We start from the raw sequence: 22,752 nt of genomic DNA on the forward strand, positions 1-22,752 counted from the left end.
TCACAATAATTCGTGGTTGGCAGAAATACCGCGTTTAATCGTTGTAATCGCCCAAATTAAGCTAACCAGTTTAACGAAATCTGAAAAAAAGAAAACAAAAATAAAGAAACCTAAGAAATTAGAAACTGCGCTCCAGCAAAATAAAACAAATTTAAACAGAACCCACGTGGAGTTTTATAGAGTCATTTTGCCTGAACAGGTGCCTGGGACCATTTGTTCCGGGGCCATAAGTTCCGGGACCATTTGTTCCTACTTTCGAGTTGGGACCGAGTTGGGCAGTACGCACACGGGAGCAGCAGGCTGCATCTACGACGGCCTCCGTGCGCATCTCGGCGGCGCAGTCCAGGGACATCTTCGCCGCGCAGCACTCGGCTCGCAACGCGGACACCCGCCGCGCTGGTGAGTACCCATTTGCGATATGCTGAGACACCACTGTCACCGAGTTACTTACGTGCTCTTGCCTCGTTAACAGTGTAAACGTTAGAGTTACGCTAATAATCGAAACTTCGATTGGTTTGCAAAAAGCGTCTGCTATTCGAGCTTTCCTGGCTTTCCTGCACAACACCGCTGTTGTGCAGAAAAGCTAACTCATGTAAAAATTGCGCCAAACAAATGTGTGCTAACCTTACGTATGTCAACTTAAGTGGAACACTCCTTGGACGTAAAATTTCAAACCTACACGTACGTATTCCCATTCACAGTGGCATAAGACTAGCTGCTGCCCCTTACGTGTACATTCCAGCCGCTAGTGTGCCTAGGAAACACCTTGTCAGGAAATGGAAGGATTACAAATGGTCATGAATATTGCATCCATGCAAAACATGATAAAGTGGAAGTTTTTGTTCACCCGTGAAATTGTAGGGGCTTGCAACCTACAACGGCTGGGTGACCTTTGCACCAGCGTGCGGTTTGTCGTCCTCACCAAAAATGAAACTGAGTATCTTTATTACGCTGAGCTTCTCAAAAGTAAAATGTGACATCATGACATTTTTTTTTTGCTGGTGCCTTGGGTATATATTTTTGGCGGTTCATCAATGCAGCTTAGTTGAAGTGATGAATGCGAACATCTTTGACAGAACTCTGTCTGTTTGCTTAAAACTTAAAGAAAAGAGCAGATACTTCAAGAGGCTTACTTAAAGCGATCCCACTCCTACAAGAACACCATAAATGCTTTCCATACATGTTCTCTCTCCTCACAAGGGGACTCACTTGCGTCCTTGTTCATTGACTCATTTTTTGAGATTTCTATGTTTGTGTGTGTGTGTGTGCACTTGTGAGAGAGTGAGAGAGAGAGATGAATACTATTCATGTTTGTGAGCCACCTATAGTTGCATTTGGTAATAATCGATGTAGCAGGTGCTTACATTGTACGATTTGTTTGCAGGCACCGATGGCACTGAGACAGCGACGGAGGTGCTCAACCGAATTGTGAACCACGACGACGCCAGCAGCAACCATGCTGAAGACGACTTCACGGTTCAGCACATGGATGAACACCCAGACGACCAACAGGACCTGACCCCCTGGAGCAGCCCCAGCCAGGCAGACCCAGCAAGCCAGGCGCTGTCGGTGAACCAGGTGCCTATGACAACGGAGCAGGCACACCAAGCAGGCACACCAAGCACAAGCCGGCTTCCCGACCCTCCTGCTAGCTTGGGCCCGACACCTACACGAAACGAGGTGGTTCGTGGTAGGGGCTCCTATTAGACCTTTTGTTGTAACAATGGTCATGTGTCTGATTTTACACTCAGGTTCCAGTCTCGACATTTGTTTATTTTGTTCTCATAGTAGCCATTTGCTTTCAGGTTCAGATTTCTACATCAGTATTCTTTGTTGCTCTTGTTAACTGCAGCATCTCGCTTGCACCCACTTTTCGTTTTGTGCCTCATTTTAGGTCATTTTGTAACACGTTTCCTTTCAGGAAGAAGGAGAAACGATCAAGAGGCTCGCTACGAGTTTTTTGAAAAGAGGATGCGGCATGAAATTATAATGAAGGAGAAGGAAGCCGCAATAGAATCAAAGCGCATCGCTTTAGAAGAAAAACGGCTCCAGTTGGAGAAGGATGCGGCTGAACGCGAACTGCGTGTCGCACATGAAATGCGAAAACAGATGGAGGAGATGCGACAGCACATGGCAGAAGAGCGTGCTATAGAGCGTGCAGAGGAACGCCGGCTGCGTGCTGAAGAACGAGAAATTGAACGGTCAGAAAGGGCCGAAGAAAGAAAAGCCTTCCTAGAAATTATAGAAAAGCTCATTCAAAATAAGTAGTTGAGGCCAAAACTTTTTTAATGTGGCGAGAAATTGTCACAGAATTGTTTATTCACTTCTGCAGCATTGATGCATTTGAAGTTCGACCTCATTTTTATTTCAACTCCCATGTACATAAACCTGAAACAATAAAAATGAAAGTTGACGTTTCTATTTCTCAAAACATGCTACTGTGAATTGAATAAGTGAAATACATTAGATACCCTTCTGTGGATCACATCTTTATACACAAGTGCAACTTCCACCACTGCATATGCATACACTGTGCTATCTGAGCAAAGCAAATTTGTCAATAACATGATAAACCTTTGATTCTCAGCTATGCAAGAGGAGACTGGGACTAAAGGCACAGATGGCCTGATAGAGCTCCTCAGCTCCCTACACACTGTGTCAGCAGCATTGCAACGTCAGCAAATATTTCACAGGATGTATATCACGGTACGCCTGTCTGTGACAGGGCAATCGCTATCACCAATGAAGAAAAAAGTAAAAATTATGAAGCAGCCAAAAGGAGAGTATGAGAAATGAGGTGTGCTAAAGAATAATATTAAGACACAAAATCACACAGAACACAGGTGCTGTCAAAAAACAAACATAGGACGAGGTGTCCACGCCTCGTCGTATGTGAAAGTAAAAAAAGCTTGTAGAATCGATTTTAAAAAACAGTGTAAATACAGTCATGAAGCAAACAAAGATTCAGAACTGTTTCATAAATTCTGGGGGCCAAGCATAAATTAGAATGAATCTTTTGCAACATGCTGCAGCGTTCTTTTGAGCTTATTTTAGTCATACGGTGCCCACGTTGAACTAGGGCCTGATTAGTAAGTGAAAACATGGCTCCCTGCTTATAAGATACATCTCGTATAAGAGACAGAAACTGCTCCCCGGTATGTGTCTCTTACAAAGGGGTTCAACTGTATAAAAATGAATATTTGTCTACATATTGTTACGTGTGTACCCAGCAATAGAGCGCAGACGCCAATCGTCCGGAGCCGGTGTGCGCCGTTCTGGCGTGCATCCATCATCCTTATCCTCATCATGGAAATCATAAGTATGATCATCACTGCCTAAGCCGTGGAAAAGACGAGAACGTGCCCCTTCGTGAGCGCGTGTTCTTGGTGTGACCGCTGCCAGGCATCAGGCACAAGTTTCCCGAAATACACCCTCTTTTCTCTCTCCTACTGGCCTTCATCAATTGTTGCGTCGTGACAATATACATACTTATACATACATAGTTCCGCTCAGAAAAAGAAACCCACTTGAGTACTACCTGCAAGACAAATAATGAAAGCATAAAGCTATGCATTACAACCAAACAATGCCAAAAGGAGCAGGCATGGTAAACAACATTGCGAAAAAATTTTTACAGCATACAAAATGGGACCACCTCTTCAAAGTGCAGTCCAGGGCAGGAACTGCTAACACTATATCCCACTTCAACCATTTGTTTTGAAACCAAATGAATGGACAAGCAATACTAGTGCCAGTTAAAAAAATTGTCAAGCTTTCAACAAGAACTTATACCATGACAGTGTACTACACAGATACCACAATGAACTTCAAAACAAGCATCAAGTGTTCAAAACAGCAGCATATGCTCTGCTACCATTACGTGGTTGGCAAGGCTCTGACATTCAGCCTAAAACAATAACAGAATATATATCAGCCTCTATTCCAATAAGCGATCAACAATGCACAACACAGTCAGGTGTCATGCAGTCTGACATACTGAACAAAATGATGTATTTGAGATTTCGGTGCCTGTTAAAGATACCCAAGTGGTCAATATTAATCTGGAGCCCTCCACTATAGGGCACCTCATTTCCTGTGTAGTGTCAGTGCATCAAACCTCATAATAAATCAATGAGGTACTGAACAAAATATACAAGCTGTTGCCACACAGTGCAGCACTAAAAAAATAGTTACAATTGGTTGTCTGCAAACTCCTCCACTATACATGACAGCGCCACGTGTCACGCAGCCTCAGGTACTGAACAAAACAAATCTGCTACTGCCACACAATACAGCATTAGAAAAAGGTTACAATTAATTGTTCGTGTACTCCTCCACTAAACATGATGTAGTCGGGTGTCAGGTAGCCTGATGTACTGAACAAAAAACATATGCTGCCGCCATACAGTACAAAGTAAAAAATTTTCAATTGGGCATTATGGGGAAAACAAATGGTGGCGATTCCACAATTAAGTGGCACGTAGCGTCAGATAGGTTTGCAGGTGAGGTGGCTCTAAGTCAAAGTACATTGACACTTGACTTCCGTACATGCATGTGTGACAGTTAGTTAGGGTCACAGCAGCCTTGTACATCTCACCCACCTGCTGCCGAAGGAGTTTTTGGTTTTTCTTGAAGTCAAGAAAGGCAAACTCGTTTACAACTTTTCCAAACCCCCACTCGACAGCTTGCCGCACAGAGCTCATGCCCTTGTTGAAGGCTTCCTACCTACCGCAACTAATTGCAGGAAAAGCCTTCCTGTCCTAAGCCCCCCCGCTCCCCCCAGTGCAAGAGAGATTGCTGATGGGAGGAGATGACAATGACTGTGGGCAGTGACGGCCCCAAAGACCTCGCAAAGACCCCCGTGCACAAAACCCGTCTTTCCCGGTCCCCCAACTCGTCCCCCTTCTCCTCACGTGGACGAAGTTCCTGGGAAACAGTCCAGCTACCTCGAGGAACCGTCTTCAGCGAGTGGACTGCACGGAGAAGGGAAATCGCTGTTAACAGTATCGGTGGCGGGCACGACGGAGAGTTCTTCGCTTCCTCGTCATAGTTGGAGCCTCACGACCCGGACAACCGTGTCCCAGCATCCTCAACACGTAAGCCTGTACCTCACACTTTACGTTTGGTTATAGCGAAGAGAGAATTTAGCTCAAAGTTCTCACAGCGACTTAGTTGTATATGTGTGATGGAATATTTAACGAAAGGAATTGACGACGTTATTGCAGTCGGCCGCAGGTTTTGTACAACCAGAAATTGCTTTCCCCGTAAAATATAATCTTGCTTACCTGCTGCGATTTTCGATGTTCAGATAACAACTGAAAAGTACTTTGACAGTGTGTCTATCTCGAACGCGAAACTTGTATAACAGCGGGTGCTCTTTGTATTCTAAAATGCTCATAGAAAACAACGCGCAGGAATATCATTAGTGCAGCCATTTACATATGCTGTGTTTGAACCAAAATGTAGCGCTCGTAAACAGGCTCGTGTAGGCATCCCTACTCAACCTCCGGGCCGCTCTTCGTACTTTTACCGTCTACACGTGGTCTACACCGTCTACACCGTCTACACCGTCTACACCGTCTACACACGGCATCTTTGGGTCATTTTATTCAAGAGCCAGGCCGAACCAGTTGCGTTTAGTCATTGTGACAGCATGTCCTTTCCGTCTAGCGCTCTCTCTCTCTCTCTCTCTCTCTCTCTCTCTCTCTCTCTCTCTCTCTCTCTCTCTCTCTCTCTCTCTCTCACCAGGCTCTGTCTGTGGTCACGCGAAATTCGCTTCGTGTCGGGTCCAATGCATGCCACAACTTACCTGAATGAAAGGGCTAACTATCTTGTAGGTATTCGTTGCTGGCTAGCCTCCTGCAAGCCGTGTGACGTATGTATGATTTCGCGGAGAGACCTGCCGCAAACTTTTCAAATGCTGTCCTGACACCTGTCACAACTGCAAGCTTCATTTTCTCTAACTTATAAAACAGCGCTATAAACAGGACTACAGAAAGGGCACACGGACAGGGCGCTGACCAACATACCAACACCGGGTGGGACGAACTTGTGGTTGATGGAATAGGTGTACAGGCGTGAACGGCAGTACGCCGAAGCCAGATGACTGATGCACATTGAAGAATCTTGGAGATGAAGCAGTGTCCACTGCGAGATGTGGTAGCTCCATGCGGCAGCCCTGCGCTGCCGCATGGATCTCTTGGTCATTTCTTGCTTGGCTGCTGTGTTTTCCCTGTCTCCAAACGACACATAAGGCTACTTTCTCTGGCTCTTTATCAGTATCTCTTCCCTTAATTTTGGGCTTTACAAATCGTGTCTAGCGTGAAAAGGCTTGCGGTACAATTCCTTTTTCTTTCTTGCCATATAGGGTTAAAAAGCTTTCTTCTTGAGGGCCACATGGCATATATGCAAGGTAGTTGCGCCACCATCTCTGCTCTTTCGCCATTTCTGCGTGGATTCTATTATTCATTTTTGTTTTTGTTGCTATCCACATTGACAGCACTCTGCAGTTTTGGCTAGTCCTCAGAGTGAGTACGCGTTATGTCATAGTTTTGTTTGTGCAGCTTTCTGCATAAATATATTATTAAGATCGGAAACACGCGTGTCTGCGTATTGCCAGCCAGTTTTAAAGAAATTTTGATAAATAATGTATAAAATGTCGCACTTGCTTTTTTGATGCAGTTTTTATACAGAGCAGTGTTGCATATACAGGATGCGTTTAGTGAGGCAAATTTCAGAAAAGGTCACCTAGGCAATGTAGACCGACACAGACAGGAACGGCTGAAACTCACTTCTTGCTGTGCTTTGTGGGGATCGCAACTTTCATGCGAACCAATTTCGTTTAGCTTTCCTCAGTTAAACACTCTGGGAGGCGTGCGTCAGCGTGGCTGCCATCATGCTCTCAAAAAAAAAAAAGGAAGCAGATAAGAGACTCGGGTTGAAGGCATGTCTGTTTCACGGACACCAAAACCAGTTGGAAGTTCAACGCAGTCCTCGCTGTGTTGTCTCCATCCCCGTCTTTGTCTTTTTGCGCTGCTATCTATGACACATACAACGCTATCAACTGTAGCCTGTCCACTGGATTTGTTAGGAGATTTCCGATACTTTATGATAGCTGACACTGACTGCAGCGGAGCGAAAGCGAGAAGCTGACGTGGTCTAGTGAGTTGCCTTACTCGTTAATCGCCAGCTCCCGCGGAACTATGATAGGAGTATCGTATATTGATAAGCACTTTCTACGCCCGACTGCTGTGTAGTTGCAGAGCTGGCTCAGGGGCAAGTTGACGTGAGCTTGCTTTTTAAATTTTGTGCCCTCTGGGGTAAGTGCCAGTGTGGAAACTGCGTGACCAAAAAGGGCGAAGGAGTGCGAAAGGAGCAACGTACGTATGACAAGACTTGTTTTCTTTTGTTTTTAATGGTGAAGGCCGTGATTTATTGCGATGGCTCGTTCTCATTGGGAGATGTTCGCTTTATATTTTTGCTAATTTGGCTCCGTTTTCGATTGACGCCGTAACCCAACGCGCATGTGGGAAGCTTTAGGGTCGAACACATCAGCGAAAAGCACGCGTCCCCGCACGCGTCTCATCCCCGAGCACCGGAATGGCTGCCGGATGACCTGTCGCGTCGGCCGCTTCGGCGCGCATCCAATCTGCTAGATATTTTAAAGGCGGCGCGCCGGAAACCGGATTGCTCGGACGGACATGTGTCTCCCGCTTTTGATCTTTCTGGGCGAGTTAATGAATGACCTCTTCCCCTGGTCGCTTTTGAACCAATTCTATGCCACGCATTTTGATTTATAGGAGCTGTGTGATAGGCATGAAGGGTACGTGTCAATTGGAATATTATTCCCCGTATTCAAACAGCCATCCTTTGTACGGTGGTAGGGGGAAAAAATGGTCCCGGGAGGAATGGTCGTGGAACGAATCGTTCTGGCCCCGTCTTTAAGCAAAGGAACTTCATAACACAACTCCACAGGTGCTCTTTGTTTAGGCTTGATGCATATTGCCAGTGTAGTGTTGCCCACTCTCACAACTGCCAGAAAACGATCCGTTCATTTTATTTACCTTATTACGCACAGTTCCAAGAGGGTACAAAAAAATTCCTGTCCGACGGGAACGTAGTCAAAGGAAGTTTGCGGGTTCAACTCCCCCTCCCCACCTTTCTACGAAGAGAATTATGGCTACGGCGCTTCTGTTCACAATGATAGCTCGATTTTTATGTTCTTCCTTGCAGCCTTAGTATGGGACGAAAAAAAAAAAAAAAAACGGGCCATCTCCACTAACCTAAAACCTGGGGAGGGGCGAAGCATGCAGCGCATAAGTTTATTCAAAGATTGTAACTCTCTCTGTGTCCACACGGCGCGTGCTGATATACGCATACGCGACATTTAAATTACGAAGACGGAGGAGAAGAGCAACTCGAAACGGAGAAGTTCAAATTTTAAATTTAAAGGGGCCCTGCAGCACTTACCATCGACTACTCGGAATGTATTTTGGGGTAAACTCTATTGTTCCAGCAATCTCCTCCCGCAAGAGTTATGAAAAGCCGTTCACTACCACCGAAACTACGCGCCATGAGAAATCGCGCATAATCGTTTCCTCCCAACTCGACTGCGGACAACGCGACGAAAGCTGCGCGATCTCTCCCGATGGGAGGGGGGAGGGGGGGGGGGGGGCGGCTCGCGGCGTTTTTTTTTTCTTGGCTTTCGATATGTCACAGGCCGAGGAGTTTTCTCCTTTTCTCTGCAACGTGTAGGGGTCTATTTCCGGTCTGGTGCCACAAAAAAGCAGGCATAAGTGCCTGCTCGCAAGCGCGCGCTCCGGCTGGTAGGGCGTTTTCGAAGCAATAAACGTTTGTTGTCGAGCGGTCTGGTTGAAAGGACAGTATTGAGCTCATCACTCAAACTCCGCGCGCACTCAAAACACAAAAGAAACGGCAAAACTGTGCCTACAGCTTCAGGCATTGAAGAGGTTTGTACACAGCGCCGACTACGGGAAATCGTCGCAGGAAATTCGAGAAATTAGCCGCGAAGTTGACCAGTGACAGCCGATCGGACAGTCATGGCCTCAATGACGTCATTTAGGCCATGCCAGGGGTGCATAATGAAGAGAACTGAAGATAGCGCGGTTGGTTTCTCCGCGTCTTTCACAGCGATTTGCGCGCTCACCGCTTCACGTGCATGTGTAATATTTGGCTCAGGTATTTCTGTTAGTGTAAGCAAAGAGTCCCGCAGGTTTACTTGCACTGCTCAAAGAGTGTTGCAGGGTCCCTTTAAAGCGAGTACGGAGGGAAATGGAAGCAAGCAAACGACTCAGATTCAAGCTTGAAGGCTTTGCGATCAAGTCGCGACAGTTTTAAGGCTCCTGATTGTGGTTTGCATCCCTCAACTTTGGATGAAAACTGGCTAAGGCCCTTTGCGCCCTTTCGCCAGTCCACTTATGTTTTTCCAGCTGCCTAAAAATATTTCCCTTTAGATACTCTGTGGCAATCCCGCAGTAGTGGCGGGGGACAATCTCACGGGATGGACATGTGCCGGCTGAGGAAGAAGATGTGGGGCGAGACGAGCTAGGTCAGAACATGGCGGACTGGGCTGGGCTGGGCTAGGTGTGCGCATCCGGAACGGCTGAGCAGTGGACCTTGGCGGAGCGGGACTCCCAGTAAAGGTGTGATTGAGAGGGCTCAGTGACTCTCTGGGGAACCGCGGCCGGGTGCAAGAACCCCGGTACCACAACTCTTTAAGGCCCGTTCACACTTACGACGAAGCGACCAAGCTTTTGTGAACAACGCCTCCTTGGATGCCCTGAAACACCCTCCCAATTCGAAGTTTTGCAAACAAAAACAAAGCGGTCGAGGTCAACACGGCTGTCACATATGCACACACACGTGCAAGGTCCGTTGCGACCGTGCAGCAGCAATTGGCTGTTGCCATAAGACATGAATGCTCCATTAGCTAGGATTCGGGAGTTCGAGTCTTATCTTATGCATACAAGCTTTCTTGCGTTCGGCATTGAGCTTGCCGAGCGGCGCAGCAAACCAAGCCTTGCCTTAACCGATTGTTTCGCGCAGCTATATGCACAGCGACTCGCCATCTCGTAAGGGTCATGCGTTATGGTGAGAACAGACCGTACGAGAAATGAAATACCCAGCTCAAAAGTGCCGCAAAATCACCCGATAATACCACTGGCGCACACAAAAAACGAGATCTGCTGCACCTTCGGAGCCCAGCTTGATCGTTCATAGCGAACCGAAAAAGGAAAGGCAGAGCGGAACCGGAAACCCCTCAGCGTGAGCCAATAGCAGCACGCGTCGGCACATCAATGGTTGTCGCTACTTAGCTCAAAGCCGATGAAAGGGCTTTAGTCCCAAGATGACGGGCAGTTAACCCAGCGCTTGCAAAAATTGTGTACTAATGCGTAGCATTTCTAGGAATATTGTCTTTATTGAGAATTAGTTTTTAGATACAGATTTGGCTATGAGTGGCCAAATACGCTGGATCTTTGTATTATAATTTCTTTTTCACTGAAGACATACATTTACATCGGTTTAGCTATCGGTTTTGTGCCTCAGTTTCGCCGGTTAAGCATTTTTTTTTTTCGCTGGTGCAAGCCATAGTTCATGGTAGGTCCATTTTCGAGATTTTTATTCGTTTTTCGTTCGGTTTTGTTTTCGGCATTTTGATTTTCGTGTGCATTTTTGGGGGCTGGTGTATTAGATTCCTATTTTTATCTGGTAACATCTCCTTTATAATTTCATTATTGCTCCTTTTTTGTCAGCGGTTTTATAGATTCCGTTCGACTAGTTCTCTTCACTTACACTATTATTTTTTATTTCCAATAATTCTGCCTTTTTTTCCCCGGTCATCTCACTGTATTCGCCTCCGCCTGGAGCAGCAAGCCCTACCGTTAGTGGGGCTGACCTCTTCAGCTTGCATTAAAGGTTTTCTCTTTCCAATTTCCTTTTCCATACTTTTTTTGTTGTAATCTTCATTTTTTGGGGGGAGATGGATAAAAAACTTATTTTTGATTTCGTTAGTTCATTGCGTAAATTTTAAAGGCGATAGTCTTCCTTGGGCTGTTGAAACGCGAAAATTTTGGTTTGTCTGTATGTACGTCTTGGGTCCTTCGATTCAGCCTCTTTATACCTTTATATAGGCGAAACATTTTCAGTCAACTAAATCTTGAAATAATCTATACATTTCTCATCATTGTTCAGCAAAATGAAAATCTTAGGCATTTTTGAACTGGTAATTGTAGTGTTCTTTTAATTAAAAAATGATCAGTGCTCCATTTTTGCGATCGGAAATTTCCGTCAGGGTCTTTCATACGTGCAGAAAAAAAACATACATATAGGAAAAAAATCACACATACAGAAAAAAAAAAACACAATATCAGTGGCCCTTACCCTGATCTTCCCATCTCGCATCCTCTCACTTAGTGGTACAACGTTACTCTTTCAGCGACTGTGTACGCTTTGCGGAATTGAAAGCTCTTGGCAGTAGTGCTAGGCTTAAACAAGAACAAGTTATACGAATTTGAAACTTCATATTTACTTTCACTGGTTTTCATTTGTACGAGACCCCCCCCAAAAATTATCATACGCTTCAGGAACAATGCATAGTAGGAAAGCTTCAAATTCAAGTTAAAATTTTTATTGTACTTGACCTAAATCTGCCAGGAAGTGTGGAGGTGGGTCTCCAGAACCCAGGAGTGGGTTGTGAAAGGGGTCCCTACGATACATGAGGTAATAATATTTTTTGAGCATTATAAACGAAACATTCGTTCTCCTCGTATAGACAGTTGTTACAAAGACTTCAATAATTGAATAATAAAGAGAGGAAAACAAAGAACAATTGTATAGCAAAGAAAAGTTAAAAAAAAAAAACAACGGCAATGAAAGAAATACTCGTCATATGAACACTAATATCGATACATCACTCAAACAACGCAAACACTTGATCGTTTAGTTGTTTTTTACATATGTTTTGTAAAGCGCTGAGGTGATGCTCAGTGGGAGTTTCTTCCATAAACGAGCAGCCATGCAGGAAAAGGAAAATAATCCACAGTTGGTTCTAATCCCAGGTATTGCAAACTTTGACCATGTGGTTCGAAGGGAGTAGTTCGTAGAACGGCGGGTAACTGTAATCAAAGGACTCTTGATGTTGCGATTGATCTTATACAAAAGCATCATGGAATGATATTTAATACAAGTTCTTAAGGGAATAGACTGCGCCTTTGATATTGAAAGTTAACAGGTTACTGCCTGGGTATGAATGGCATGGCGTGAAGAACTGTGTTTTGGGCAATTTCGATAGGTGCAAGAGTGGTGCAATAAGTTAATCCATACACACTGAGTGAATTTGCAATTTGGGAATGTAATAAGCCTTAACATAGTATAATCACAGTTTTAAGGGGTAACACATGGCGTACCTTACAAAGCATTGGAATTTATTGGTAAATTCTACCTGTAGTTTCTTCCACATGCTTGAAGAAGGAGGCTCCATATAATGGTCTTCCTCAATTATCAGTCCCTTTTATTATCCGACTGATCTAGACGCGATGCGGCGCTTACTTTACAAATGTATTCCTGAAGGACCAACAGTACATACGATGGCACGCCTCGGACTGCCCTCGGACTATACGGGACTGATAAATCAGAGATGCCTAAGATTACTTGCCGAAAAAAAAAACACGAAACTTAAACGTGAATAAATACCCGAAAAAAGTATTCTTATTTCGAGCGAATAACCATGAAATTGCAGCACATTTACCAAACATTTTCAACCTAAATGACCGAATCCTAAGTTATAGGCTATACTAAGGTATAACATAGGCGCTGCATGGAAAATTCCTCTTTGAAGGAGTGGCCATGATTATACGCTCCAAGACAAAGGAACCCTGCAACACCTACCATCGACTACTCGGAATGTATTTTGGGGTAAAGTCTATTATCCCAGCAATCTCCTCCCTAAGAATTATGAAAATCCGTTACTATCACCAAAATTACGCGCGATGAGAAATAGCGCATAATTGTTCCCTCACAACTCAACCGCGGACAACGCGACGAAAGCTGCGCGCTCTTTCCGGCGGCCTTCGATATGTCACAGGCCGGGGAGTTTTCTCCTTTTCTCCGCAACGTGGAGGGGTCAATTTTCGGTGTGGTGCCACAAAAAAGCAGGCATGGCGGCCTGCTCGCAAGCAAGCGCTCCGGCTGGTTGGGCGTTTTTGAAGCAATAAACGTTTGTTGTCGAGTGGGCTCGTCACTCAAACTCTGCGTGCACTCAAAACAAAAGAAACACTAAAAGTATGCGGACAGGTTCAGACATAAGCCCGTTCTACATGGCCCATTTTTCGCCTGCGAATTCGGTGGAACGAACATTCGCGCTTGCGAAGTTTGCAATGCCTGGAAATGTCGTCTACATGGCCTGCGAACGTGGCAATTTTCGCACTTCAGAAACACATTGTTTGAAAACCGAATTAGGTCTGCCTCGAGCAAAGCTTGTTGTGATGTTAAAAATGAAGTTTTATTGTACTTTCTGGGGAAGTTGTTTCAGATTGCTTTGCAGTAATTACGAGTTTATTAGTGGTTTCATTTATCAATCGCCAATTATTTCTCAATATACGCACGCATAGCAGAGCAGACAAACACAGCAAGCAAATCTGGGTTCGCTTGTTATGCGTGCCTAGCACATTTTGGTGTAGCTTGGGCGGGACTTCTTCGGTTTTGTGCTTCTTCCGAACTGCTGTGATGTCCGCGCATGTCGTGGACACCGATTAAGCATTCGTTGAAAACGGCGCGCGACCTCGTGTTGTCAACACGCGTACGTTTGGGTTGGTGCGTATGCAAGCAAAGCCATCTGGTTGCTAAGCATGCAAATGGTGAGGCCGTGACATGACCTTGACGTTCACCTAGCTGTGTTCCTACTGGCCGCAAGTTCCATTCCCTCTACCGCCTCCACGACGCACGAGCGGCGTTCGCCGGGGATGCTCGATCGTTCCAAACATTTGGCACTTTTCCGCAGCAACGAAAAAAGGTCATTTTGCTGCAGGAGCAGCGCCGCATCTGCGAGTTCGCAGAACGGGCTATAGAAGAGGTTGGTACACATCACTGACGATGGCGCATCGTCACAGTCACAGGAAATGCCAGAAATTAGCTGCGAAGTTCACCAACGACAGCCAATAGGACAGCCAGGACAGCCATGGCCCGAATGACGTCGTTGAGGCCATGCCAGGGGGTGCATAATGAGAACTGAAAAGATCGCGGTTGGTTTTTCCGAGTCTTTCACGGCGATTTGCGCGCTTACCGCTTCACGTGCACGTGTAATATTTGGCTCAGGTGTTCCTGGCAGTGTAATCTAAACGTCGCGCAGGTTTACTTGCACTGCTCAAAGAGGGTTGCAGGGTCCCTTTAAGTGATACTGAAAGCTGCACTGCGCAGCATGTCGAGTGGCTTGCAGCCATAATAGATAATAGCAGTAGCACGGTTCTTTAGAGGTAAGCAGCATGATGCTTTGAGCATATATGAGGGGTGCTTTTGACAGTATGGGTGGTGAAGGGCCCCCCCTGGCCGATAGAGCGTTCCAACAAGGGTTCACGTCGCGGCATGTTTAACCGTAACCACAGGAGCGTTTCTAACAAGTTCTATCCATTAATGAAGAAAGTTGACGCACGGAGCCGATCCCTTTCATGAATAAAGAGATTTTACCTACGAGTACAACCATTTATCAGGCGGTGAGAGACAGTGACGAAATGGCCACATTCTATAAGGGGGTCGGTTTAGAATGTACCTTTTTCCAGTAGCGATCTACGCATGCCTGGGCTGCCGGTCCACCATTCTTGGCAGGCGCCTCCAGCAAAACAAACAAAAGGGCACCCCACACCCTTTTGCTTGGGGAGCGACTGCACGGCTTTCTAGCGCTCCAGGTTTTGAGTTTTTCTCTTCCCGCAGCTCGTGGGGGTTCCTACGTGCACACAGAAACGCTTTCTAAGGAAAGGGGCAAGACATTTGAGGCCGATCACGCTGCGAGCACATGGCTGCCGGCGCTTGGGGCCAACACATTCGTCGTTACGTTACATCCAACGTGCCAGCACATCAATCGTGCCATTACATCCAACGAGCAGAAACATCCAATTTTGGCCACTGCATCGAACGTGCCATTACATCCAACGCGCCATTACATGCAACGCGTCATTACATCCAACGTGTCATTGCATCCATCGAGCAAATTCGTCCAAAGCTGTGTCATTACATCCAATTTCAGTCAGTACATCGAATTGATTGATTGATTGTGGGTTTCACGCGCCGATGCAACGCAGGCGATGAGGCGCGCCGTAGCGGAGGGCTCCGGATTAATTTTGACCACCTGGGGATCTTTAACGTGCGCCGAAATCTCGTACACACGGGCGTTTTTGCTTTTCGCCTCCATCAGAAAAGCGGCCGCCGCGGCCGGGAATCGAACCAGCGACCTCGTGCTCAGCAGCGCAACGCCTTAGCCACTGAGCCACCGCGGCGGGTCAGTACATCGAATGCGCCACCACATCCAACGTTTCATTACTTCCAGCGCGTCATGTCCTGTTGTGAAACATAACTACATTTCTAGGCTTAATTCAAAGCAGTCTGACTTGACTCAGATAATGGAATGGTTTAGCGAAGCGGGCAGCGTGCGCTACGCCAGCCTTCTCTTCCACGTGTAAGTGTTGTTTGGTACGAGGAATAATTGCACCTAATCAGTCGTAGTTTGAGTGCCGCCGTGAAATCGGGCAGCTAGTGCAGGCAGGTCCACCTGGCGGCCACGACAGCACCACAGTTCTACGCTAGCATGGTAGCAAAGCTCCGGTTTAACGTACAGAACAAGTTCACACATGCGCAGTTGGGTTACAGTATATACTATATAATGCGCTAACGGTATAGTGTAGCGTACCCTCCATGCTGTGTTCGCTGGCTCACAGGTTATACAACTCGAACATGCGAGCAGTGTTGCAATGGGGTGCATATGGGCTAGAATGACTCCGAAATAGTTCCCAGGCAGTTTATCGAACACCACTTTAATGAATGCCGTTTTATCAAACCACCTACGTCTTTGTATTATTGTAGTTGGGATTTTGATGCTTTCATTGACAAGTCTGCTTTTAACTGCCCATTGTACTAAACTAATCGCAAATATTTTCACGTACCTACAGTGCCTTACACGCAAAAGGCTCCATGTATATTTTTGACGTTCTTTTTTTGCTTTTCTGTTTGCACCATCTAGTTTTATTGGAAATTTTCCGGGTGTTCAATTATGAATTTCAATCATGTATGTATCAATTTTTTATATAATGCATAATTTAACGCCATATTAACATTTATCCGGTCATAATATTTTTGGTGTTTATCAGAGTAATTATGTTCGTATTGCCATGTGTATTTCCGCCACACCGTTCATGATCACGCATACCATCCGGTGTCTTTTCCTCCCAATTTGATTGCCTACTGTGTCATTAGTCCGTTTTCAGGTTTTATTTTTGAGTAACCAAGTGAGGGCCCTGGATTACGTAGACCTTTGTGTTATTGTTACCTATTTTCGAGCTTTTTAATAAAATTACTTAGTAGCGGACACAAAACGCTGCTTGGAAGACATTGTGCTGGGGGTGATGTAAAAGCCACGAAAAAATGTGAAGGTCCCACGGCCTCTATGTATCGTCATGGAGCGGTATACTACAAGCCCCTTTAAGTTGGCTTCGCTCGTCCCAATAGTCATGATTAGCTGCTACCCATTATCTACATTAAAACATTACAAAGCTTAAATGTGTAACTTTACCGTTTACTTTTATTTTGCATATGTAGGCAGTATACGCTAAAAACGTCACACCTTCACGGTGCGGTCTTCGCCAAATAATCCCTATCCATTAAAAAATGACCTTTAATCCGACGGTATACATAGGTTGTTTGGCGAACGGGATCACTAGATCGAAAAAAGTGCTATCTGGAGTTATTTCTACAACTTTATATCAGGCTATCAGCTATATCGGCCGACACCACTCTTGAGGCGGCCCAGGTGACTTGTTACAAACCTTCCCTCTTCAGAAGGGTGAGCAACTACATCCAACGTGCCGCTACATCCAACGCACCACCAAATCCAGCGAGCAAATACATCCAACGAGCAGCTACATCCAAACGAAAGTCTGTATATCCATCGTGCCATTACATCCAAACGAGCCAACACATCCAACGTAGGATGTAATGGCCCGTTGGATGTACTGGCTTGTTGGATGTGTTGATCGGCAATCGCTGCCGGTGAGGGAGTAACGAAAAATAAAAAAAAAGTAAGAAAAGGGGGCTTCTACTACTGACTATTAGTCACGGGAGTGTGCGCCAGCTACCATGACATTCATGTGAAAGGACTGGTCGCGGGTGTGTGCGGAAAAGCCCGTTCACACTTGCGACGAAAGCGAGTGAAACCTGCGGAAATTCAGTCGCTTCGTCGCGCGATTACAAAAATTGGTCACGGCCATTCGACAGAAACGATCGTCGCGTGAAAAAGCGACGGAATTCCTGTTGTTTTTGCTCGCTTTCGTCGCAAGTGTGAATGGGCCTTAAAGGGACAGACAACCGATTTTTGTCGAGTATATATTCTGTATCCCAAATGAAAGGGCATCACTTAAAGCACCTTGACGAGAAGCGGTTTTGCTGATAACGCTCTAGAACTTGTTAAATCGAATTTTCTGATCTACGCGACGTATGTGTCCCTCCCAAAACTAATGCTGGCAACCATGATATAAAGTAGCTCGGCAACATACTTTTGTCTGTATGCGAAATAAAAACGATATTTAAAAACTTGTTCCCAGCTAAAAAAGTGTGAATTGCAGGCTTTCCTATTCCTTTATGTGTTTTTTTAATGCAAGGGTCTATTTTGCCCGAATGCGCCATCTGTTGGGGTAGACGATAGGTAGAATCTGGCCACGTTGTGGAGGCGGGAAGTTCAAATCTCCCCGGGCGCGACTTTTTTTTTTTTTTTTTTTTAAGCTGCCGTTGGCGTATTTGGAGACTGAAATCAAATATTTTGGCAGAACAAACGCCCCTGACTCAGACAGAATCGTCAAAGCTCCTTCGCTGGGTCTGTTTACTGAACGCTGCCGTTAATTCTGGGCATGGTGGCCCAGTTAGCCACACTGAGAGCAACCCAGCGGCGGCGGGCGGCGTGTCTTTAGAATTTTCAAAGTAATGTTTAGAAATACATATACTATTTAAGCTTGTACAAATACTTGTGTTAAAAGGTTTTCAATACGTAAATAAACGTTTCAGCAGTTACAGTAGCTGCTAGGTTTGCAGGCATAGGTCGGCGTACTCACTCGTGAGTACACTCATTTGTACTCATTTGTACTCAAACTCACGAGTGAGTACGATGATGAGTGATCACACACCCAGAAAAAAATAGTGAGTACGATGACGAGTGAGTATAGGGGTAAGTCCACTACTCGTGAGTACAGTACTCATGAGTACACTACTCATGAGTATGAGTACTCATGAGTACAGTATTCATGAGTATGAGTACTCATGAGTTTGAGTTCTAATGAGTATGAGTACTCATGAGTACACAGCACTCATGAGTACACAGCACTCATGAGTACACAGTACTCATGAGTACACATCACTCATGAGTACGCAGCACTCATGAGTACAATACTCATGAATACTGTTTTTGCGAGTGCTTGCACTCTTGAGTATATGCACTCCTGAGTACAGTAGTGAAAACAGTAGTGCAAACAAGAAAACGGACGACAAAAGCTGCCACCCGAAGACACGCAGAAAAACTCAGTTTACGGCCACGGCTGCACCGACAACCCCCGAGCCCCCTGAGCCCGACCCGGCCTGAGAACAAGAGGAGACACCAGACGCAACGCGAGTGCTTACGTTCCGTTTTGCTTTGTCACATGTACTTGCCTTCGCGCAGTAAGTCGCCCAACGACAGTGCACCGCGTCAGACGTTTTCTTCCTCTGTCCTGATTTATATGTAACCTGTGTTTTTCTAATCAATTAAACAATTTATTTTTTCTACTTAGTCTTTCATTCGAGCTACGACCTAGCTAACAGTGCAGATAAGTTGATTATTCGTGAGTAATACAAATTGAGTACTCATGAGTACAGATTGAGTACTCATGAGTGTAGAATGAGTAGTACTCATGAGTGAAAAATGAGTAGTACTCATGAGTACAGATTGAGTACTCATGAGTACAGAGTGAGTACTCATGAGTACAGATTCAGTACTCATGAGTACAGATTGAGTATGAATACTCGTGAGGACAAATGAGTTTGAGTACAAGTGAGTACGATTACAAATGAGCATTTGATGAGTGAGTACGAGTGATTTTATGAACAGACGAACTTTTTGAGTCTGAGTTTGATTGAGTACAGCGTGAATGAAAAAAATTGTGATTGAGTTTGAGTGAATTCTTTCTGTTTTGCCGACCTATGTTTGCAGGTCACGTGACAGGGACACGTATTGTAGTGTCAAGTTTCGACACTACGAACCACCACTCTTCCGATTTCAGGACGTTTGCTGCCAAATTAAAATTATTTCCACCAGTTTGTTTAAAAATTGCTTGTTGTTACCGGACTATATAAAATGCTGGCTTTCATATGAGCTGGAGAACATATACGCGACAAAAATCGGTTGTCTGTCCCTGTAAGGGACTGCAGGACCAGGATATTTTGTGCACGAGTTCTCCGAAAGCCTGACTTTTTGGGGTGCGTGCCTTACTGCCATTTTTAGTTCGTCGTGGCGGCCGCTAGGAGGACCGGTACTGGAAAAAGGTCCATTAAGATTAGTTACGTGCTTTTGTGAAAACAGCGCAGAACATGGGACGAAATGAATTCGACTACAAAACGCTGGCTATATATAAACTGAAAACTTTGATAGTCGCAGCGAGTCAGAAACTGCGGGGTAACCCAGATCAGATACGTGACCGCTCTTTTTCCGCTGAAGTAAGAACTCTTTAGCGTCATAGTCGGTTGGTCGCCTGCTGACCCGGCGTTCTTCTCTTGTAAATTCCAAGTGCCAGATATATTTTTATTGCCTCTTTCGCTCGACTGCCATTTTGAGCGATCTTTATACAACCGAGCATTGAAGTATCGTATTTTTAAAAGAAAGTTTGAATTAAGCTACCCATTCATTAAGTATACACGCACGCAGACACGCATGTAATAGCATATACAACCTTGCTTTTTAAGTTTTTCTACAGTTGTTGACCCCCTATCTTTTTAAAGCTTGTTTACATTGACGTGATACTCCCCTAATTCAGTCAGCGGTCGCTGATCTTCTATAAACCACAGAGTGTAGGATAACAATGGTAGCCAAAACAAAAATAAAACTGATCGTGTATAACCACCCTGGCCTTTTTTGTGTAGTACTATAAGCAACTGCCCTTCTCCGCAGGCTATGTTGTTGATTGCGCCTGTCTGTGACGTTATTTGCAGCCTTGGCATTCTGCTTTTCGGTTACGCCAACCTCGACTATCAAGAACATGGCAAGCGAGAAGAAGATGGACGGAGGTGTAAGTGTTATCCTCACATATTCTGGCCTGCGCAGTTCATGTGGCGTGGGGTAGTGTTACTGGAGCCTTCCTTTTAGTGCGCATCACTTTGGCGCCCGGTACAGGGGTTTCGCGGCGGCGAAGGCGAAAGCGGCGGTGCCCGCGTAACCGAGATAGCGAACGAGGCACCCCAGGCAGACAGAAAACTGGGGCAGAGCGGGTGAAAGTGCGACGAAGAGGGCGGCACGCGCTGCTAAGGTGTCATCTCTCAGCACGTCGCCACGGCTCAGTTCTCTCACTGCCTCCCCCTCACACTTTCGCCAGTCGCTCGTCCTTCGTTTGTAGCTCATGCGAACCACGTGACATTTGCGCAGGCGGTTCAAACACGATTGGCAACAACATGCTCGGCAGCAGCGAAGCGCTCACCCGTGCGTTCCCTGGTCACGCGATCCCTTCCTGAGAAGCAGCAGATACGCGCCGTGACTAAGAATACGGCAGTTCGCACTGCGCACTAATTTGCCGTTAAGGAGTATAATAATCGTCATGTGACGTTTTACCACAGAATATGATCATGCATGCACCGGTAAACAGGTATTTTAAAAACGAGTCTTTCTTGGGCTACCTAAATGCGAATATGTCTGTCTGTCTGTCTGTCTGTCTGTCTGTCTGTCTGTCTGTCTGTGTCTGTCTGTCTGTCTGTCTGTCTGCCTCCATTCCTGCCTCCATGCCTGTCTGCCAGTCTAGCCAGCCGCCCGGCCCAAAGCGAAGAGAATTATTGAACAATATTAAATAGGCGACACCTTTCCAAGCTAAGAAATCTGGAAGCATACTTCATAATTCACAAATTTAAAAATAAATCAGGGCTAGCCTTCTGTGTTATTTCATGGGTAAGCAGAGGAGACTCCGGAAAGTTAGCCTCACCTCTGTCTCCCATTCCCCAGATTTCACGATGCCCCGGACGTGTAATGTGGGTCGTGAGCATGCGGGCGTTGCACAGTCGCCGAGAGGGCGGCAGGTGGTGATAAAGACGCGCCCGTCCCTTGCAGGAGAACTTGCACGAGCTCGTGCAAAAGGTGACGCTTGACTGCGGCAGCGACGACCACGAGGTGGCCACCGACATCATGGAAGGCCGTCTCCATGCTCCGCTCGATATCTGCGGGGACGGCTGTAACGACGCGGAGCTGGTCGGCTGGGAGGACGACAGCGAGGTGAACCGAGGCGGATAAGCGTCCGTCGTAGCTCGGGGTCCGGGCATGCATTCCTCTGCGCGTGTGTTCTATGCGTCGTCATCGTGAGGACTGGAAAGCTGGGTGGGATCACGTTGGTCACGAGGGACGGTTCTTGGTTCCCCATTCGCGCAGATAGCTAGAATTTTCACGCTGTTCCAACTGTTCATAGGGGGTACTGATACGTTATCTGGCGCAGCAAGAACGGGAATTAGGACGCCCATCCACCGGCACAATGTTCATTGTGTTCTTCGTCTCAGTCGAATCCAATTGAGGACACAGTGGGCAGATGTTTGTGTGCACATAAATTCCACCACCAACGCTCATCACATCCTCCTAGATTGTTCGGGAAATCCTCGAAAGGAAAGTGCGCCTGAAGTAGCATCACCTGAGCTGAAAGTGGAGCGTGACGGTCCATGATGGTCAACGCGAGAGACCAACCATTGACAAATCTTGAATTGCAATGAGATCAAAAGCACCTTCGGAGCGACGTTTTTGGTCTGTTTGGGGGGAAGACTTTACAATGGCAGATCAGGAACAAGATAATCCTGCTCCATTGGCAGATAGAGAGATCCGCCAGAGCCAAAGTCGCTCCGTGTAGCAAGAAAACTTCCTCCCCCGAAATCGACGGAGTCGGCCGGAATTCTGAAGCCCGTTCTACATGGGGCGATTTTTTCTGCGAACTCGCAGAAAAAACCCGTCGTGCGGGAAACCGAGCTTTTTTCGCTGCTGCGGCAAAGTGCCAAATGTGTGGAACGGGAGCACATCCCCCGCGAACGTCACTCGTGTGGCTTAGAGGGGCCGGTACTTCGGCCAATAGGAACACAGCTAGGTGAACGTCACGGCGTCACCATCTGCACGATTACCAGCCAGATGGTGTTGCTTGTATAAGCTTGTGTAGCACTACTAGCAGATAGCAAACAATGTCTGCAACGGCTCACAGATATATGCCCTGAAGAAGCCACTGAACTGGGGTTAGAGTTCAGCACAGCGAAGTCGGGAACTCTGGTTTTTAATGA

General features: G+C 46.1%; 1 long non-coding RNA gene across 1 annotated transcript; it reads left to right on the forward strand.

Moving 5' to 3' along the window:
* The first annotated feature begins 7,270 nt into the window (after positions 1–7,270).
* LOC144168372 (uncharacterized) lies at positions 7,271–21,733 on the forward strand. Its single transcript, XR_013322177.1, has 3 exons — positions 7,271–7,379; positions 20,452–20,528; positions 21,554–21,733. It is a non-coding gene; the product is annotated as an uncharacterized LOC144168372 (long non-coding RNA).
* The last annotated feature ends 1,019 nt before the right edge of the window (positions 21,734–22,752 follow it).

The sequence above is a fragment of the Haemaphysalis longicornis genome, unplaced genomic scaffold (genome assembly GCF_048455015.1).
Source record: "Haemaphysalis longicornis isolate Haplotype H1 unplaced genomic scaffold, Haemaphysalis longicornis Haplotype H1 scaffold_2, whole genome shotgun sequence".
Taxonomy (NCBI): Eukaryota; Metazoa; Arthropoda; class Arachnida; order Ixodida; family Ixodidae; genus Haemaphysalis; species Haemaphysalis longicornis.